Consider the following 21,423-nt stretch of genomic DNA (forward strand, 5'->3'; position numbering starts at 1 on the left):
ACATGTGTTGGAAGGAGCAGACGTCAAACAAACTTTAACCCGTAAACATGGAAGACTCTTACTCAAGAAAGACCTTGAGCATTTTATACTGACAGTCTTGGACACTCAGAACCTTGGCTTGGCTTTTATTGTATTTTACTGTGATGGCTATTATTCTGTCTATATGTTGTTCTGTTTGTTTGTTTGCTATAAAAAAAAACTAAAAGAAAAATAAAAAAGTAAATAAATAAAAAAAAGGACGAAGTTGACCGAGAATAGGTGCATTGTTTGCACTATCTTGCAACTGTTTCCACGACATGAAGTTACACAACTAATTTGTTTGACCATTTTATCTGCAACACCAAACTGAAGACAGAGAAGGGTTTGTAAAAAGTTCTTCTTGGTTATTTTTCCATCACAGGAACTTTTGGAGGGCTCTTTACTGGTTAGCACTGCTATATAAATAAAATTGCTCTTATTATTATTATTATTATTATTATTATTATTATTATTATTATTATTATTATTATTATTATTACTATTATTATTATTATTAGTAGTAGCACTAGTAGTATTATAAGTCAGCTGGGTGGATGGATGGATGGATGGATGGATGGATGGATGGATGGATGGATGGATGGATGGATGGATGGATGGATGGATGGATGGATGGATGGAACTTTTGGAAACATAGTCTTTACCTTGATGGTGCTGAACAATGAATTATTTGCTTCCTTACTGTATCTCCTTGTTCCGTGTGAAGTTCTCAATAACACCCAACATGCAAAAAAAAAAACCAGTCTGCTTGAAATATCACAACACATCAAGATCATTTTAGAGGGTCTTTGTATGAAAAGAATAAATCCAGCTCTTTTTATAGCTTCCTTTGTTTTATACTGTGGCGAGCCAACGGCATGCAGGTATGCAGGACAAGAAAATTAAACACCTTTCAGGAAGACCAGAGCATCGCTTCAGTGAGGTGTAAAGCCAGCAACACTTTGCATCCATCTAGGGAGGCATCTCAACATCAGAAATATATTTTACAACATGACAACAAGCACAAACATGCAGTTTACATGTTACTGAACCACCTTGAACCAGTCCTGATCTCAGCGTCACAGAGACAGTCTGCCATACAAGAGAACGAACTCCACAGAAGATCCATATTAGATTTAGAGACATGACAATAGAACCCAACAATCTCGAAACAGTTGTGATTCAGATGTTGCCAAATCCGAACTGGTGCACACAAGTTGAAATGACAGTAGTAACGTGAGCCAAAAATATTTTGTCCGTCATTTTCCACATAGTAGCAATCAGATTAAAAACACAAAGGACTCAGTGTGTGGTTACAGGTTAGAATTGTTGTTCCCTAAATCGGCATGTTATTAATTTTTCTCAGGCCCTTGCAGAACATCGTGTGTTAGAGGAGAGTGGGGGATTTTCCTGATTAACTAATTCAATCATTTTTATCCAGTTGGACTTGTTGAGCCTTTGCAGGGAAGCCTCAGAAGGCTGCAGCTCCTCCACACAGTCAGATTAGTGGTCAAGTCAGAAACACAGAGCTGACAGGAAATAGCACAGCTGCTCTCCAAAGTAAAGTGAGTGCAATTGTGTAATCAGAGATTTTTCAAACAGTCTCACCTCCTGCTTTCCTGTGAGTCTGAAAGTTTTCCTCAAAAGGGACTCTTTCAAAGAGCCGTTTCAAGTCAAACATCAAATGCTTGTCAGGAAACTTTCAATCATGAATATAAATAATTGAAATATCAGGAGAGATGTCAAAACATCACTCGTCTGACTAGACGTCTCTCTGATGATCTAACAGAGAGATTTTTACATCACAGTCTCATATCTTTCTTTTTTGTGAGTCAGAAAGTTAGTTTTATATATAAAATCTACCTACGACTTTGCGAACAGTAAAATAAAAGTATCTCGACAGTCTGTGTGTGACAGTTTATCTTTTTCTGATGGGATTCACTCCAGTTTCAGTGTCGGAGATAATTAATAATTATGAGTAATTAATGAAGTTGTTGCTGTTGTGCCACCTGTGTTAAAGTGAACAACTTCTCACTTGGGAGAGAGTTTTGTGTTTGTCATTTAAGCATCTTTCAAACATGCACTTCTTTCCTATTAATCTGACAGCAACTGTACATGTTGGCATCAGGTCAGAATGAGCACACAGGTCATTTTTCTGTAGAAGGTGGGATGGCGATTTCAATAGGTCAGACCCAGTAGCATTTCCGTTTTTGTAATGTAATCTGCATTATACCCATGAAAATACAAACACATACTATTTTAATTACTTAGTTAACTTAATTAATGAAAGAAATGCCATCTTCAAATGCATTTTGAGTATTTTTACAATAACACTTCCTCTGAAATCATAATTGCTATACTATATTGACCAATTTTTAGATGTCAAAACAACTAGAGGAAGAAGAGAGAAAAAGAAATTACATTGAAAATGTCATCAACACACTACTTTCGATGACTTAATTCACTTAATTAATTAATGAAATGCCATCTTCAAATGCATTTTGAGTATTTTACAGGGATAAATTCTAACTTGTTTGACTACAAACTGCTGATGGTGCAGCGGTATAAAGATAATGGATGGATGGATTGACTACAAACTGTCCGAATGAATATTTTATGAGAAAACAAGCCAACAAACAAACAAAACAAAACAAAACAAAACAAAACAAAACAAAACAAAACAAAACAAAACAAAACAAAACAAAACAAAACAAAACAAAACAAAACAAAACAAAACAAAAAACAAAATCCAGAAATGGACATCTTTAGCCCCTTGACACCTATTTCCGTGAATTCGCATCATAATTTCATTCAGACTGCAGCCGAGACAACGAATCCATTCCCCCAGTGCTGGTTTGTGCATATTTAATACGTACCTCGGAACCATTTGCAAGCACTGGTTTCTCTTAGGACCCGTTGGAGCGGGACCCAATTATTATATATCTGCTTTTATTATTATATATCTGTTCCATGTGTAATTGACAAATTAACAATCTCCACTTATTTTAGCATCAGCTGGTAAGCAAAAGCGCACCTTTAAAAAAAAATGTTATTGTAAATAAATTCAGGCGTCAAGGGGTCAAATTAATGATGCTCACCGACAATAAATGTAGGACAATCCAGGGTTATTACTTCTCCCCAAATATATTTGAAGTTTAGGGTGTTACATCCAGCTGTTTGTAGGAGTCTTTCTTCTGATTTTCTAATTTTATGGTCACATGCTGTAAAAGAACAAGTAACTATGTGTAAAACTACAGATTTCTGATGTGGATAATATTTACAGTTTTGATCTGTTTCTTTTCTTCTTGATTTTTCTTTCTTTTCTTTTTTATGTATTTATTTATTTATTTATTTCACAGTCAACAAGTAAATGACTTACTTTCTGTAATTTTACTGAAACATATCGATAATTTGACAAAACAGGGAAAAACAAAAAAAAAACACAAAAAAGTTATGACAGAATTTTTGATGTGTACGTTATGTACAGCTTTCGCTTGTTTTTTTTAAAAAAGTCAATAGTGAACATGTAAATTATTACTTTTTCTATGATTCTACACATTATTATGTGTAATTTAACAAAACAGGGAAAATTTGCAACAACTCTAAAAGCAGTTGTTTTTTTTGTTTGTTTGTTTTACAGTGTATTAATCTGTAAACATGCATCTATTGTATTATATTCCAAATGTTTGCTGTTTTACTTTACAGTTTTTGATGCTTTCGTATGAGTATTCTTGTTGGTAAATTTTTCCCCTTTTTTCCCCTGGTCTATTTCTACAGTGTAGAGTTAGGCTTTAACAGCTCGACGAAGCAGCAACATTACATCCCACCAGTTGACGTATGACCAGAAAATAGTGTCATTTTATGGTCACACATTGTTAAAGAATGAATTACCATCTACAAAAACACTGGGTTTTGATGTGGCTGTCATCAACAGTTTGGGGCTGTAATAAAAAATCTGCAAAATAAGAGTTTAAAAAATGATTTGTCATTTTTCAGTCTTTAAGCTACAACTTTTTTCTATTAAACAAATACAAATAATAAATAGAAGTTAAGTCAGTTGATGTGTAACTTCTTACTTTTCCCCCGTAATTTTACATGTTATTGTCTGTAAAACAACTCCAAATCATCCAAAAGATATTGCAGTTAATTATTTTACAGTGTACAAATATGTTTGCTGTTTCTAAAATTTACTTTTTATTTACAGTTTTCTTTGTTTTTCTTTATTAAAATTCTGACCTCTATAGTATTCTACCATTTAAACTTATTTTTCTTGCCATTTTTTGTTTGTTTGTTGGGAAGGGGAGGGGAGAGGGTGGGGCCACTTTAGCAGCTTGTGGAGCCTCATCTCATGAAGCTCAAATCTTCTTCAGCGCTCAGACTGAACGAACCAGCGGAGATCCGAGTCCAGTTTGAAGCGCTGGGGGTTTAATTTTGAAGATCCTGCCCAGAAGTGGTTCGTGCGTAAAACTGCTTTGTGAATGTGACTGACTGACTGCTGCTGTCTGAAGCTCACAGCGTCTCTGAGCCTCTGAGGACAACTTCGGCTGGAATCTTTGCTTCTTCTGCAGCATCAGCTCTGCGTTTTCCCGCACGATAACTGTGGATCTGCGTGTCGGTGGGAATTAAACTCGCGTCGGAATGACTGATGACCGATGATCACAAAGTGAGTCATGAACCAAAGCTGCACTTGACGGTTGTTTTCTCCACTTTACGCACAATTTAATGCCTCGCGTTCCATGCGCTTGATCCAGATAGAGATTTCTGTTGATGTTTTTGTTGTTTCCGCTCCATTTGTTTCTTTCTTTCAAGACAGGAAACATTCAATCACAGGATAAAGTGGTGACATGAAGTCCTGCTGCTAATAAGATAACCACAATTGCTCACTTAAAATCTAGGGTAAAATCTTAACGATTTCAACATGTTTTTAATAATTTGCTAAAATTTTTAACATCACTTATATACAATATCTATCTATCTATCTATCTATCTATCTATCTATCTATCTATCTATCTGTCTATCTGTCTATCTATCTATCTATCTATCTATCTATCTATCTATCTATCTATCTATCTGTCTATCTATCTATGTACAGTTTGATATATAAAATCAGCTTTAAGTCCTTGTTAAACACCCTGCAAGCAGAAAACCCCTGCAAATTTCTCCTTTTCAATATGAAAAGAGGAAAGCTTCACAGTTGCACGGCAGATAAAAATGCATTGTGTCTGCTGCAACTGTGTTGAACTGCCGGGTTTATATGTGGCTCTCATAAAATCAGAAAATATATGAAGGCCTTTAAAAAAAAAAAAAGCCCTGCAGAATCTCCAGAAAATCAGATTTAATCACATCCTCCTTAAATCTCAAACCTTTCAAGTGAAGCTAGCTGCACAAACAATCCTGCTAGTTTAATCTGCTGCATTAGAGACACACGTGATTTATAAAAGTCATTCAAGGCTTTGTTCTGGTCACCTTTAAAATGTTGGATTTGATGAGTGCATGATGTGCACAATGGTGGAAGGAGTAGTCGGGTAGTGTGCACAATGGAGAAATACTGCATTGCAAGTTAAATCAAAAGCTTAATGAAGATAAAATGCTGTCAAAAATGCAGTTTCCACAAGAATTGTGAATATTTCTGCATAATACAACATCCAGACAGCCACTACTTTCTAATAACCTGGTTTTAAACTGTGGTGTTTGCATCAGTTGCAGAAAAAAATGCATAACTATCCTTCAAAACTTTGACCACAGCCCCTGCCACCCCACCACCCCTTTTTTAAAATACTTCTACTGCAGCCAATAGAACACATACTAGGGGGGAAAAAGGTATTTATCACAGAGAACATTCGGTCTTTACAGAAAGAAATAAACCAACGCGACGATGAGGCTACTTTTTCTTTTTAAATCTCCAATCCTGTGCTCCAGAAAAGAACATTTGTAGAAGGAATGATGTGAAAATGCTCAAAACAAGAGAGTTTGCATTAAAAAGCTCTTGTATTTCAAAGCAGATCCGGTGTTTTTCGTGCAAAATCAATAGAAAATCTAAATGTAGCTGTTGGTTTACTGTATCAGAGTGAAAAGTGTGCAGTTGCAGCGAGTGAAATGTGGTAGACTCTAAGTATCAAGTAGCACAAAAACAGAAATTCTCACGTCAAGTACATTTTTACTGAAGTCCAGCACTTGTGTAAACATTCTTAGTCGGCGTCCCCCGCTGTGGGGTGACTCTGTCCTGACCTGTCCCCCCAACTTCCCTCCATATAGGATGATTGCGTGTTTAAATTCAGACCTCTGTCATGCCTTACATTAGCAGGTCTGAACGCTGGATTTTTGCATCAGAAGACCTTGAGAGGAGGTGAACACTTGTGTGTGCGAGTTTCAGTCTCATGTGATGAGCAAAGAGAGGCTGAGGGATTCATTTGTAGTGTAAAATGTTTGTATTAGCGTCAGTGAAAAGCGGTTTTGCTTTCTGCAGATCAGATCTTAATCACTCGCCTCTTCTTTCCCCAGTGAGTCTGAAAGTTAGATTTCTTCAAGTCAAACATCAGCAGTCAAGCAAGAATCATACAAATATATTAAATATCAGGAGGGGTTTAGGGGTCACATGTTAAAGATAAAAATACATTTCCACAAATCCATACAGAGGCAGAAAAGCAACTTTTGTAACAGATTTCAGCAGATACGGTGCAAAAACTGGAAGCCTGTACCTTTCTAGGCTTGAATTTCACAATAAAATGACTAAAAACTACACAAATAACCTGCAGCCAGACAGTTTGTTAATAATTTCCCCCTCGTGATTATCTGATGCAGTCGCCACAAATAGCTGAAATTACTTATTGATTCATTCATCATCCATAACAGCATAATCATATATTTCCCATTGCTCAAGTCAGTATATTGAAGTAGCAAGATGACCACAAAATTACCACTAGCCAAGTTGTGCTGTGGTTATTTACTTGTTTGGCTTATTGTCTTAACTAAGAAGAGATTTTACTTGTGTTCATTATTTTAACTGATCTGAACACTATGGTTGCTGATTGGCTCAGCTCAAAGGGTTTATCTAAAGTGTTATTTGGGTACATTGATTTAGGATTAAATCAAATATCAAACGCTACATTTCCTGCCTTCTGGTGGATCTTTATACACCACTTTGTGCTCTTTCTGCATTACTTTAGGGTGGAAATGTGTATATTTAAAGTGAAACACAACATTCAGGCCCAGATGACAAATATAATGGAATATATATGGATCGAATTGCGTATTCCACAATAGATTTAGTGGTTGTATGAAGTCAGAATTCATATGTTGAGAGTAAAAATAGAAGATCTATAGATCTAAATCTATTGTGCTTCTTTACTGGGAGGACATTTATGACCGTGAGCATGGGTGTGTTTTCACAAGCTCTGATCTCTGTAATTTATTGTGTTTTTATTACGTTTATGTAATTTTTACATTTTATTCAAGGGATAAAGTTCAGTAGCTCACATGCAATAAAACCAATTTCTTTGTTTCGATCACAAAGTTAAAATCTGCAAAACATTTTTGGATTACAATATTTAATTGCTTAGTTTAAAAAAAAATGAACATATATATTGACTGCATATTACATTTCCCAAAAAATGTAAAGACAGTGCTACAGACTCGTGCTTGGTCTTTAACTATGTTTGCGTGGGAGATACATGTCAAAGTAACGTCTACATGAACGCAGGACTCAAGGTTTCCCAGCAGAAAATCAGTGTTATTCAGCTGTTAGTGGTTTTAATGTTGTGGCTGATCGGCTCAGTAACTTTCTGAAACAGCTTGGAACTGTAGTTTTTAACAACTGTTTGTCAAATTGGAGGAAATAGGTGATTTGTTGAGGACTATTTTCTCATGTGGAAGAATACACATTCATTTTCTTGTAGTTGTTCGACTGCAGTGGAATTCTGTAGCACCAAAAGTGGATGATACTTGTGTCTAGTGTCAGTTAATTGTCGGTTTTGGAACTTTCATGGGATTTATTGACACCGTAGCTTGAGAGGTTGTCAGATGAGTGAGAGGTGTGACATGTTTGAGAATACATCTCTGTCAATCTGTGGCCCACTTTCGACATCAACTCTCTGGAGCTTCCAGCTGACGTCTTTTTTTCTTCCATCACCTGGTTATCTTGCGGCTAAATTAGTGCACTGGCATCACCTTTTTCATCATCATATCCTATCGCTGTTTCTAAATCACATTTGTATTTGATCTATTTGTCAGTTCTTCAGCAGCAGTATTTACAGTACGACCGCACTGGGCTCTGGGGAAATCTTAGTTTCATTATGATCAGTTTGTTGTTTTTCCCATCAGCGATGCTTCATTCCGTGCGGCTCTGACCACAAACCTTACAGACATCCTCAACATTTTAAAATCTATAATGTGTGTACAGTGCTGCTGTCTTTGATGTAGGCAGTGTTATGTATTCTAGGTCACATCTGTGCAACAACGGCCAGAGAAATGGTTCCCTGTCAGATGTTTGATGCAGCAGAGCTGTGGGTGTGGAGTTTCTGCTCTGAGCTGATAGATGTTGTCCCCCCGAGCCAAGTTCAAGCCCTCATTTCCAACCACAACGTGTCTCAGTTTGCATTAGAACATCATGGCATCGCCAGGTCGGCCTAAACAGACTAATTAAGCCTCCCATGGAAAAAAGCTTCTCTGTGTTTTGACAGGTTTTGTAACTTCTGAGCTGGAAACAACATCTGGATTCCTAACTTTTGACCATGTTCCAATCTTTTTTTTCCCCCCGTCCTCCCCCTTTTCCCTCGTAAAACAGGATTTCCCCAACACAACATGCTTTTTTCTAAAAAGTAGAATGCACCTTCAAATATCAATGTGTTTTTCATGATTTGTGTACACTGTAAAAAAACAAAAACTGTTTTAAAAAAAAAACAAAAAAACAAAAGCATATAAGTCTGGCAGCAATGATGCCCTAAAAAATACATTAAAAAACAACAATGGTGGAATATTGTACCATTTAAAAAGTATAAAACCAATAATAGTAGATACCTGTAAAAGAATATTTTTTTTATTTAGATACAGTAAAACAGTTTAACAACAGCCAAAACAATGAATTAACTTCTTCCTTTTTTTAAAAAAAGTACTTATTTTTGATGTGAACATGGTGTACAGTTCTGATGCTTTAAAAAAAAAAGTTTATCACAGTCTACATGCAAATTAATAGTTTTTCTGTGATTCTACAGTTAATTTCTGTATTTTTAAAATTTAATTAGTTAATTCATTTTTAATAGTAAATGTTTATTTTAAATAACAGCAAATATCTGTAAAATAGCAGTATTTTTGTCATGAATAGTGTAATTTTATAGTCAAATGCAGTACAAGAACAAATTACCACTAATAAAAACATAATTTTTTTTATGTTCAATTCTAGCCCTTTTTTCAGTGAACATGTAAATTAATACATTTTCGATGATTTTACTATTTATTTTCTGTATTTTAACAGCGAAAAGGTGTTACTTAATCTAAAGTTTAAAGCATTTTTTTTACAGTGTAGGGCAAGGATCAGCAATTAAGTTCATCTGTGGGGCATTTTTTCAGTATTGTTCACTGGAGGGGCAACTAATTTTAACAGGTGCTGTGGAGTTAATTTGTTTCTAAGTAGAATAAAAAATTAAACAGGTTATAAAACTAGTTGTTAAATTTGGTCAGTATAAACAAACAGAATCATTGTGTCTTTTGGCAAACGGTGAGTCATGGAGATGGATATGTGGTCTTTTTTGCACTAAATGATAAGTTATCCACAGTCAATGAACTAAGTACAGCTGTCAGTATAGATTCTCAGTCAAAAGGCAACTTGAGTTCTTTTGGGTTCTTCAAGACACACCAAAATGTCCAGTTGTTGCTACTGAGGCACTTAAGATGACAAGTACTGTTGAATTTCTTACCTTTGAAAAGATCTCATGAGCCTGTGATTTTTCAAGATGAAAAATGGAATAGACAGAAATATTGCATTTTGCAATAAAATTGCAGAGACTTGTCCTATTTGAATGATTTTGGTGTCAAATCATAGATTTTCGACTACATAGAATCAGAATTTGGAACCATGTACCTACTCACTGACTTCCTGGTACCATAATATCAGTCCCAGAATCCTAATATTCTGCTAAATTAGAGGTTCATGTTACGTCTGACTCGGCTAAAATGCATGGTACTGTATATTATAGTGTTAGAGGTTTAGTATGTGTAGCATCTTCCTGCACAAGGCTTCCGAACTGGACATGACACGATGCAGTGGGGGACGTTGAGAGACTTGCAGCAGAAGGTGTAGAGTAGTAGCTCAACAGAGCGGCTGCCAATGAACACCCAGCATGAGGTTCAGTATCAGCAGGACAGTGGCTGGACAGGAGCCCTCCTGGAGGCAGGGATAGCATCTCATGGGACAGCAGATTCATTTCTGACAGCTTTGAGCATCACTGGGACATGGCAGATGCACCAGATAACAGCATGTAATCTGCACAAGCTTCTCAAGGCAGTCCACATGGACTACTTGAAAGAGACAGATGAACAACCCAAAGAGGTGCCTAGCTTCAAGGCTTGGTGTGAGCATTGCAAACTGCAATATCCCCAGTTTCATTTCTGGTATATGGTGCTGTCAATGGAACTGGTGATCCTCTTGTTGATCCAATCATTCAGGGAAGCCAACTTCCTCCTGTACTGTCAGTCACTGGCTGACACCGTACTTCTTTGCCAACAACAATAAACTATGCATGGTGGTTTCTGATCCACTACAGAGACATGGTGACCCTTGAACAGAAGCATCCTCAGCTGGCTCAGGAGTTCCAGAGTGGAAACTCTGTTATACCACAAATCAAGCTGACAGTTCTCAGCAGTGGCCATTGACCAAGCTGACGAGCAGGCCAACGCTGTCGTCAAGGTAGACGGGAGCGTGACCGTACATGAGGAGTACAGACAACTCAAGCAGGACTTTGTGAACTGGTGCCTGCTGAACTGCCTCCAGATCAATGCAGTGAAAACCAAGGAACTGGTGGTGGACTTTAGCAGGAACAGACACACTTCTCCTTCACCAGTGAACATCCAGGGAACAGACATTGAGATTGTGGACTCTTACAAGTACCTGGGTGTTCACTTAAACAACAAACTGGACTGGACTTCTAACACCAACGCACTTTATAAGAAAGGTCAGAGCAGACTCCACCTGCTCAGAAAACTGAGGTCCTTCGGGGTGTAGGGAGCACTTCTGAGGACCTTTTATGATTCTGTGGTGGCATCAGCCATCATGTATGGAGTGGTCTGCTGGAGCAGCAGCATCACGGCTGCAGACAGGAAGAGACTAAACAAACTGGTAAAGAAAGCCAATTCTGTCCTGGGCTGCCCCCTTGATACTGTGGAGGTGGTGGGAGACAGGAGGATGATGACAAAGCTGTTGTCTATCATGGAGGACACCTGCCATCCCCTGCAGGAAACAGTAACATCACTGGGCAGCTCCTTCAGTGACAGACTGCTTCACCCGCGGTGTCTAAAGGAGAGATACTGCAGGTCCTTCCTTCCTGCTGCAGTCAGACTTTACAATCAACCTGGTCCCAGTAGTTCAGTTCACCCACTAACTAACTGCAATAAATGTAAATAAGGACTATCTCACACAATTTTTTTCTGGAAACATTTATATTGATATTTCTTCTACGAGGAGAAAGTACTTATTTATATCTGTGTGCTGCTCTTTTTCTTTTTACCGTTTCTGCTGCTGTAACACCGATCAATCGGCGTGACTGAAGACCCATCAGCACTGAGAAGATGGATGATAGCTGGTCCTGAAGTCAGCCACTTGGTTGCACAGTATGAGGCAGCATGTGGGACCAAAGATGGTACTGAACACACCAGCCACTATGAGGAGACAGAACGAACACAAAGAGTGTTCCTTTAGAAAGTAGAAAAGCTATCAGAAGCCATGAAAGATATGGGCAATCCTTTCCAGGAGGAGAGTCGGGACCTGCTTTCACTTGATACAAAGGATATTGCTCACCACACTGCCGGCAAGATGACTGGCACACACCTTGACAAAGGCAAGGTCTGTTTCCAGGAGTTTATGAAGGGACTGGAAAAGGGGAAGAAGAATCCACCATCTATGGACCAATCAAGAAGAACAGGGTTGAAGGAAGGAAGGAAGGAAGCAAGGAAGGAAGGTCTATGATCAGGCAAAAAGAAAATTCCAAGAAACAAGAACTTGTTCTACCAGTTAACGGTGAAGTCAAGGAAAAAAGGGTTTCACACTTACATCACAGTGCAAACACAAACTGGCCCTGAGGGAAGTGGAGACCAAATAATTATATTAGAGATAAGAGGATAACAAGATGCAGGTGACACACGTCAGGTTATCATAGTGGAGGGAAGCACTGGAGGGCAGGAAGGAAAGACTCTGAAAGGACAATGGAGGTGAATGTGAACTAAAGAACAAGGTGACCTAGAGAGCAGGATGACGCCTGTCAGGTTCAGCGTTTGCAGATTTGTCTGAAATTGTTACATAAAAACACATTTGGCATGCTTTACGTTTAAGCTGAAGTAGTTTTCTTATTTTTCCCAGTGAGTATAGACATTTGAAAAAGCTTATTTTATTTCCACATAAGCGCAAACATGATAATATCTCAGTTCCATTACAAAAAGGACGTGCTGCAGTTTGGTAGAAAAATATGTGCATAAATTTGCCTCAGCAACCGACCAAAATAAAAATGATAGATATCACTGAAAATTCAATATCATGCATCAGTAATGCAAACCGCTGAAGGGAAAACTTAACTATTTGTCCCTGGGCCATGGACCACTAGCTCACTACTGCTGGGTTGAAGCATTTTTATTAGGATTAACTGATTCCTACGTCTTTAACAAAATAATCTGTGTAGACCTAGAGCAGAAACTGAGTGAGAAAATAGTTTAAATGATGACAAACTGTATAAATTAGTTTGCTGAGACCTGTTCTCGTTGTTACTGTTATGCTTCTTTCCCATAACAACACATCTGCAGTTTTCAGTCACAACAGTGGCAGAAAACGTGTCCTTGATTCCAAATAGAGGAAAAACAAAAGCAGGCTGGCAATCCTGAAGAACCTAGTACTGCCTAATTTTAGTGACAGCTAACATTGTTTTAGTGAATTGGCTGATAATACATCACTACCTGTGACTGTATTTTTTTCAATAATTCTGAGTATAACACCAGAACTTAATTAAAAGGATGTTAAATGTGTTCTTGGTTGCTACTTAAATGACATTTTGCTGAAACTTTGGGGCAAAAGGTAACAGGTCACAAGCTAAGATCCATTTAGAAGACATGGAAATAAATAAGTCTTTAGATGTAGTATAGACCAAATTATATGTATTTATATTTACGGTATAACAACAAAAAGCAGAAGATGAAAATGTATCACTGTGCAGACCTGAACAGCTGCTGTGGTTAGAATTCTGTATTATTGGTTGAATGTTTAAGCAGTATGTTTCACTTCTAATATTACAATAGAAAAGCTTTTAGACTGAAGGCTGATTAATGTGTTTGATGAAAGTGTACTTATAGTCTAAACTTCCCCAAAGAGGCTCCAATAAAGCGCAAGACAAAACCATAAATGTTCATTTTGAAAGCATCCAAAATTGGTTTCCATACAACAGAACTATGAATGGAGCTGTTTTAAATGTCACATGTAGCCCCTCAAAAGTTCGAAATGCAACATTTCCCAGTTCACTTTTGAGCAGATAAACAATACATATTCTTTACACTTTGCTTTTTTTGGAGTTTGAATTGCTAAAAAGATCACCTCCACACTCCAAACATACCAGATGTTTCTCTTTCTGTAGCCCCATACACACTTAAAATGTGTTGATATCTAAAGATGCAGTGTGCAGCTATGAGTACTAAGCTATCATTGGAAAATTGCTGTTCTGGAAAAATGTCTGACAAATTGTCGTCTCATAATACATTCCATTACATTTAGTTTTTCACGTACACCTCCGGAGATAAAAGGAGATTCTATGAATACCAGCAGTCTGGTCAGGTTCCATGAAGGGCAAAAATCAGGGAGTGAAAAGATAAATGATTTAGGGCATGAGGGGTTTGAAAGTCTGATAAATTAATAGCCTGATAACCTCTGTTTGGTAATGTTTCTTCAATGCCAGCAGCTTTATTGTCATGTCTATCACTGCAGAAAATGTGCAGAAAGTCATTAGTATATCAGAGTATTGTTAGAGTATTTTTATTAAAGAAAAATTGAAATTTCTGGGAATTAAGGGAGTTGCTGGATAAAGGAATCTCTCAATTCTAGTATTTTATTAAATATAAGTGGTTCCTTTTCATGGTTTTCCTCTTGAAGTGAGTAGTTACAGAATAAAAGACAGAGATGGAGACATGAAGGGGGAAGACTGTCTGCCTAGAGGCAAGAAAGCACAGAGCAATCAAAAAAGGATAGATTTGTGTTAGAAATTATTTGGCATAGGCTGATTTAAAGCTGCACTAATTATTAATCAGATTTCAATAATTCATCATTTGACAATTGTGTAATAAGAAAACGGCTGTTTTTTTTTTTTTTAATGGCCCCCCATTATTTGGTTTTCCCGCACTGTTCCCATTATTGAAGAGATATTTTCTACAAAGACGATAAATCAAACCGCTACACAGCTGACAAAGTTTGCAACAAGCTGAAGAACATGATAAAGTGTTTAGCAGCTATAAAGGCAGATATTTTCTTCTGGAGATGGTGGTTCAAAATGAGCTAAAAGAGGTGTTTTGAAATGTTTGACTCTCATTAGCTGTGGTTTCATAATGTCTTTTTAATAAGATAAAGATAAGATCAACTTTATTGATCACACAGTGGGAAAAGTTCACCGTTAGAGCAGATCAAAAGACAGGGTTATAGCGACAGTACAGGAATGCGTTAAAAGCACGGTATAAAAATTGCACAGAAACATTGTGCACAAAAGATGAAGTTTTCAAGAAAACTATATACAAAAAGATGATTTTGTAACTAATTTTGTGTGCATTCTGAAATAGCACATCAAAGTTAATTGAAATGGGAAAATTCCAAAAATGTCCTCAAATTTCACGTGCTTTCGACGGTTTTTGACTCATTCTAAAAACGTTATTGCATTTCAAACAATAACTTTCTCCAATACATTCTTAACTCACATGATTGATGAATTGTGTGCATTTCCTTTATTACTCTGCCAGGGAACGGCAGAGTTATGTGACAATTGGTGTACGTTTGTCTGTGAATCTGTCTGTGTGAAACATTACTCAAAAACGGACCAACAGATTTGGATGAAATTTTCAGCGAAGGTCAGAAATGACACAAGGACCAACACACGGTAAAGAACAAAAGCTTAATATTTTGTGATTTCAGCATGTCCATACTTTCTAAAAGTTAAATTAAAATAAACAACATATTTTCTTCACCATATGTATAAAAAATCTACAAAATAACTTTATAAGATATATGTTATTAGCATAAGATTTTGCATTTTCTTTACAAAGTTACACAAATGGGACATGGTTAGCTGAATGCGAGATCTCACATCTCTGCTACTAATAAGCAGCCAGGTCCCTGGTGGTAAAGAGGTGAATATTACTATGTTGTATTTTAACACAGTAGATGTTTTGTCTTTTATTAGTTTTGCTTTGACATCTCACCCTGAGCTGCACCAGGGAATAACATTTTTCACAGGTAATACCGTGAAGTCTGTGCTTTAGTTATTGCGACAAAACAGACAAGCGTGCAGAGCTTCATCAACACAGTGGAACTTCACTTTCAGCCCTGTTTGCATATGACTCACATTTCCTGAGGACACGGTTGTATTGTGTTAACTGCAGAGTTGGAAAACAGATGTGAGAATCTGTAAAGGTGGTTTTTCCGCATTTTGAGGTTCGCATCCGGTTTTGTTTTAAAAGTTTGAAAGTGTTTTAAATCTTCTCTCCATATACAAATATTTCTCCTCCTGGTGATTTAATTAATCATTCGTTTGTATTAAAGTATACATGTGCTGAGAGCAAGTGCACAGCAAGTGGTGCTCGATGGGTGATCAAAGGAGGAAAAGGCAGTGCAGGCGCTTTATACGGTGGACAGAACAGATAAAAGCCCCCCCGGTGAATATCGAGCTTTTTACCTTGTGTTTTAACGTGTCCATATGGCGTTTTATTTTATATGCTGGAAGACATCATAAGCGACATAAGTAGTTGTCGCCATAGCTTAGAATTTCCGCCTCAAAACGGCAGTGTATCAATGACAGTCTCATGCAAATGGATTCAGACATGGGGTTTTATTTGTAACAAAAATAAACAAGGAAGGCAGTGTGAAGCTATCTGTACCGCGATCCTCAGGATTGGTTTTCGATTCTAATTTGTGGCTGAATTACACCAATATTACATCTATGTGGAACAGAGTAGTTTTCCAGTGTTTGAGTAGAGTCTTAGGTGAGCTGAAGTGCAGTGAATTGGGAGCAGTGATTGGAGAGAGTGGTGGGAACTTCATAGATCTGCATATTCCAAAAGAGGTGCGACACTGAAGAGTTATAATTAAGCCATTCTAATGCAAGAATAGATTGTTGCTTGGGTAAAGCCCTAAGAAATGGGATTTTAAGCATACATTAAGTCAAATTAGCAGATTAAAGAAACCGACACAATTAGGGATGTCACAACAACTGGTATTTTGGTGCCAAGTCAATGCCAAAATTCTAAAAATATGACAGAACTTGTTTTCATATGATACTGAAAGAATTAAAGATGCAGTACATGCTCAGAAATACTGAACAAGAACAGGAAAAATGTGATTTATGGTGGCAAATGCACATGCAGCAACAGGTTTACCACAACTTAGAGGATAAAAAATAACTGAGTTGTGTTTGAGTTAATGATCAAGGACAAGTTGAAGCTACCCCGTTTCCACAAAAGTACTTTTCTTTATGAATAAATTGCATTCTCAATTACATTGTCATTGGTTTGGAATCAGCATAAACATGTATCCTTGCTGTTCATTTTATTGCTTCACTGTTGCTCCTTTTCAACCAATCAATCATATATTAGATAGGCCTGGACCTGTCACCTTGGTAACCCAGAAAATGGAAGAGAAGCGTCAAACATGTTGTTAAATTTTTAACCCAAACCATAAAATTTCTCTGAAGCCTTACCAAATATTTTTGCCGCCTAAACGTAAACATGCTTCGACCATGTAAAATGTATTTTCCTAAACCTAACCGCATAGTTTTGGTGTCTAAACCTAACCAGAAAGCAAGTGAAAACTGTAAATAAACAACAACAGAAAACAAAACTTAATTATGAGACTAACAGGACGTGAACCCTGGTTTTTTGGGTGACCGTCTCGTGTCCGGTTTAATCCTTCATCCTTTGCAGCTCACACATTACATTTATTTCTAAACATTACATTCCCCTCATGAGGTAATTGCTAATGTAATTTAGTTGTAAAGGATCGTCATTTGGGACTGGGCTGATTATAGAATCAAATGCTAAAAAAGGTGCCAGAGAACATTTAGAGCAAAGGGAGGCCTCAAAGTTACCTCAGCAGCTTAAAAGTCAGATATTTAGATCTGTACACAGAATTCAAGGAGAGTGAGTGTCTTTATATTAGCAGTTCGTGTGTTCTGAAATGTTATTTTTATTATGTGCAAATTGTGGCAGCTGCATCTGTGGCAATGCTCCATATCTGACACTCACAAAGGCAAGTCTCAGCATGTTTAGGCAAACACAGCCATCACTTCTACCTTCTTCTGATGTTTTATGGCCGTTGTCAGCTTTATGTGTATTACTGTGACTCAATTTAGCCCTTTTGTTCACATCCCCTGAGTTCAGTACCAGTTCTTGAACTGTTTGCTACTCAAAACATTAGTAACATTGTTCAGCCTGTCAAAATGTGACATTGTATGAACATCTGTGTGTGTGTTAGCAGACTTTATTTTGAAACAAATTTGTTTAACTTAGAATTTAGGTATCAATGCTCATAGAAATTCATTGGTATCGGTCACGATAAAAAGTGGTTTGGAAGCTTCCGTACGTAGAAATGTTTTGCATTGGATCGTGTTGTAGCTGTGGAGGTCAGCTGAGGTAGTTGACTGAGAGAAGACAGCGAAGCTTGGATTTACCCTGATTGTGAGTGAGCTTTAGAAGCAAATATGTGTGGTTCTCCTGTGATCACACAAGACTGGGCCTGAAATGACATTGGTTACACGCAATTAAAAGAAAGATGCATGCTGGTCTTGTGATCCCTCAGTTTAGTCCTGGATTCACAGGATTTCACGGCTCATATTTTACACTTGATCAATAAGTCCTTATTTTGTCAGGAGTGATGTTGTTATGTAGTGCAGCTCCCTTAACTCATCAATGCAGTATGGCGCTGTTAGTGAAGACTGGAATGAAATACTGATTACAGTTGCTGATGCTGAAGCTGCACCAATCTCTCACCTCTATGGTTCAAATTCAGCATCATTATACAATTTTTTTAAAGCCTGCAACCTCTGCATCTGCAGCTGTTTCCATCAATAATGCTTTGATAAATGCTCAGTTAGTATGTAGCTGGTGTGGATAATTTTAAGTTAAAGAACCAGCTATTTCTACAAGCTGCTCCAGGTTTGCTGGGTGTCACGACTTGCAAACGTATTTTCCACAATTGGTCTTCAAGTGACCAAAAATAATATATACAACAGCAAAAACTGGAGGTTGGGTGGTTTTGAATTACAAATTGCGCAGTAAGGTATGTCTTTACTGTTACTGTTTACACTGTAGCCTGCTGACCTATTCATTTTCCTTCATTTTGCAATCCCACCTTGAGCACACACTTCCATGCTTCCCTGTGACTAAACTTACTCTTGGGAGGTAAGACTGACACTGTAGGTTGTATCTTTGAATCTAAAATATTAGATTTTTTGGCCACATAGGGGCAATGTAGTAAACGCAACACTGACATACTACAGACCTACTTCACAGTCCAGCAAATTAGAATTCATTTTGAGTAACGTTTCTCCCCACCTGACAGATTTCAGTTTCAGCCCTCCTTCTGTTAGCCACCAATTAGTGAGCCCAATATGGTAGTCTTTAGCAGCTGCTTGCTCTACTGTGTTCACCAGCTGAGAAACACTATCTCCGGAGAAGGTAATTATTTTCTTCAATTTTATTGCTTTAATCCACCTTTTCCTAATACAAGTTGGCATGTAATCCATTAATAGGAAAGTACAGATTCTAGCCACTTTATGCAGTATTTTCCTTGGAGCATGAAGAACATTGGGGTTTTGTGGGTGCTATATTAGTTGTGATGGAAAATCAATAATTCTAACAAGGACATGGTCACCTGTTTAGTTCAGATATACTTCCTCTCCTCAGTAACCTGACTGGTCATCTGTGGTATGTTTGCACAAACAGCACATTTCATTGATGCAGTTGCATGGGATTAACTGTTGTCATGGATGCTAGTTGTGCAGGTGTGAGGGGTTTCTTAGGAAAGGTTTAGCTTTTTGGACCGAATATTGAATAAAAATGCAATGAAAATTACATCTGAGATGTTGGACATTTGTTTTTTGCCTTGCTGACTGTATCGGTGCTTGTTTTGAGGCATGCTGTCCTCATAAAGGCCACATCAGTGGAAACGTGAGGGGGAAAAAAACAAGGCATTTTAATCAATCAATAGTGCAAGTGTGTGGTCCACTGAGGCAATGGCTAGTGCAAATGTAGCAGAACACTAACACTGACAATATACTACCATTATCTACCGATCAATTCAGTCCTTTGAGTTAGTCTGATTATTTTTTCCTTTGTGTCGGTTGGAGTACTATTCCTATTTCTACTAGTACTATTACCATTGCTGCTGTTGAAAATACAGTGTAAATCTTACCCAACATGTACTGTAGTAATGAGGCTGAGCTCCGAAGTACTTCTAATCCCAACATTATGTCATATCTACCATACATTAGATCCTATTCTAACCCAAATGAACATAAAGGAAATGCTTATTTCATCTGTATCCATTAATATGAGATGTGCTTAGACAGTAACACACATCTGATCCAGTGCAATCTGTCTGATCTTGCACACCTGACTATCAGTAGTACAAAAACTGTGACCTTCGTGGAATGACGTAGAAACAAAGAGTGGAGTTGGAGGTTAGCGTGGCAGAAGAATATACAGTCCGTGTGACTTTTGCACCAAAGACTATAAATTGCCCCCTTCTTCAGACCAGTAATTAATGTTGTCTTTTTTTTGAACCAGTGACCTTTTCCAACCATCACCTTAATCAGTCTGACATTCACCATACATTAATTATACTGTAATTGCATGCACCAGTGCTGTATGATAATCATTTATTTTGATCTGATGTGACTAGGAGTTTCTTCCAGGATGTGAGACTGTTTGGTCCAGTGATCTGTACACACATGAGCCACGCTGCTGATTTTAATGCTGTCTTGTAAATGCCCTTATCAGACTGCCTTAATTACAACATTGGCAGTTATCTCCTCATTATGCTCTAATAATGCATGTAAAACCATATGATAGATGAAATATTATCCTCTTGGTCTGCTCAGTTATAAATGTTCAGTACTCTAAGGTCTTGACTTGAATGTGTAAAATGTCCTGAGATGACACAAGCTAAGATTTGCAGCTGTATTGTTGAATTGAATAGAGATTTTGTGCAAAAAGAAAACCTTCTAAACTGAGTTAACTATACTAAGTCTCTGATGTTTACTAATTAGGAACTTTTAGCAGGAAAGCACTGTCAACTGTTATCTGTTATATACAGTATGTAGTTTTCATGTTAAAATATCAGTAAAATGCTGCAAAAGCAACACAGACAATCACAATGTGACAACTCTCTTATAATTATGGGACTGCTGAGCCATCAAGCTTATACATCGATCAGTAACAACAACATTAAAACCACTGACAGTTGAGGTGAACAAGACTGATTATTCATTATAATGGCGCCTGTCGAGGGGTGGAATTCATTAGGGAGGAATAACAATCAGTTCTTGAAGTTGATATGTTGGAAGCAGGAAAAATGGGCAAAGTGTCAGGATCTGAGTGACTCTGACAAGGGCCAAATTTTGATGAATAGATGACTGGGTCGGGGGATCTTCTGTTATTATAGAAGTCGTCCAAGGACGCATAACCGGTAAACCAGCAATAAGGCCATTGGTACTTGAGGTACATTGAATTGCATGGGGAGTGAATTCTGACCCATGTGATTCAAGTTCACAGAAGAGATGTCTTAGCAGAAATGACCTATGATAGAGAGGTGTCAGAACACAGTGCATCACAATATGCTTCCTGTGGGTCTGCAGATCAGTCAGAGCGCCCATCCATTCTTATTAAAATCCAAAAATCCACTCTGCTTTTAACTTCTTATGACTGCTCCATCATTGTGACAACTTGTTCAAGGTTACCAAATGTAT

General features: G+C 37.5%; 1 protein-coding gene across 1 annotated transcript in view; it reads left to right on the plus strand.

Moving 5' to 3' along the window:
- The first annotated feature begins 4,393 nt into the window (after positions 1 to 4,393).
- The window catches only part of opn5 (opsin 5), a 77,027-nt gene continuing 59,997 nt past the window's right edge, over positions 4,394 to 21,423 (plus strand). Inside the window, exon 1 of the mRNA XM_055015658.1 lies at positions 4,394 to 4,678. The gene's annotated coding sequence lies outside the window, so the exon portion shown is untranslated. The remainder of the gene's footprint in view (positions 4,679 to 21,423) is intronic.

This window comes from Amphiprion ocellaris, chromosome 12, assembly GCF_022539595.1.
Source record: "Amphiprion ocellaris isolate individual 3 ecotype Okinawa chromosome 12, ASM2253959v1, whole genome shotgun sequence".
NCBI lineage: Eukaryota > Metazoa > Chordata > Actinopteri > Pomacentridae > Amphiprion > Amphiprion ocellaris.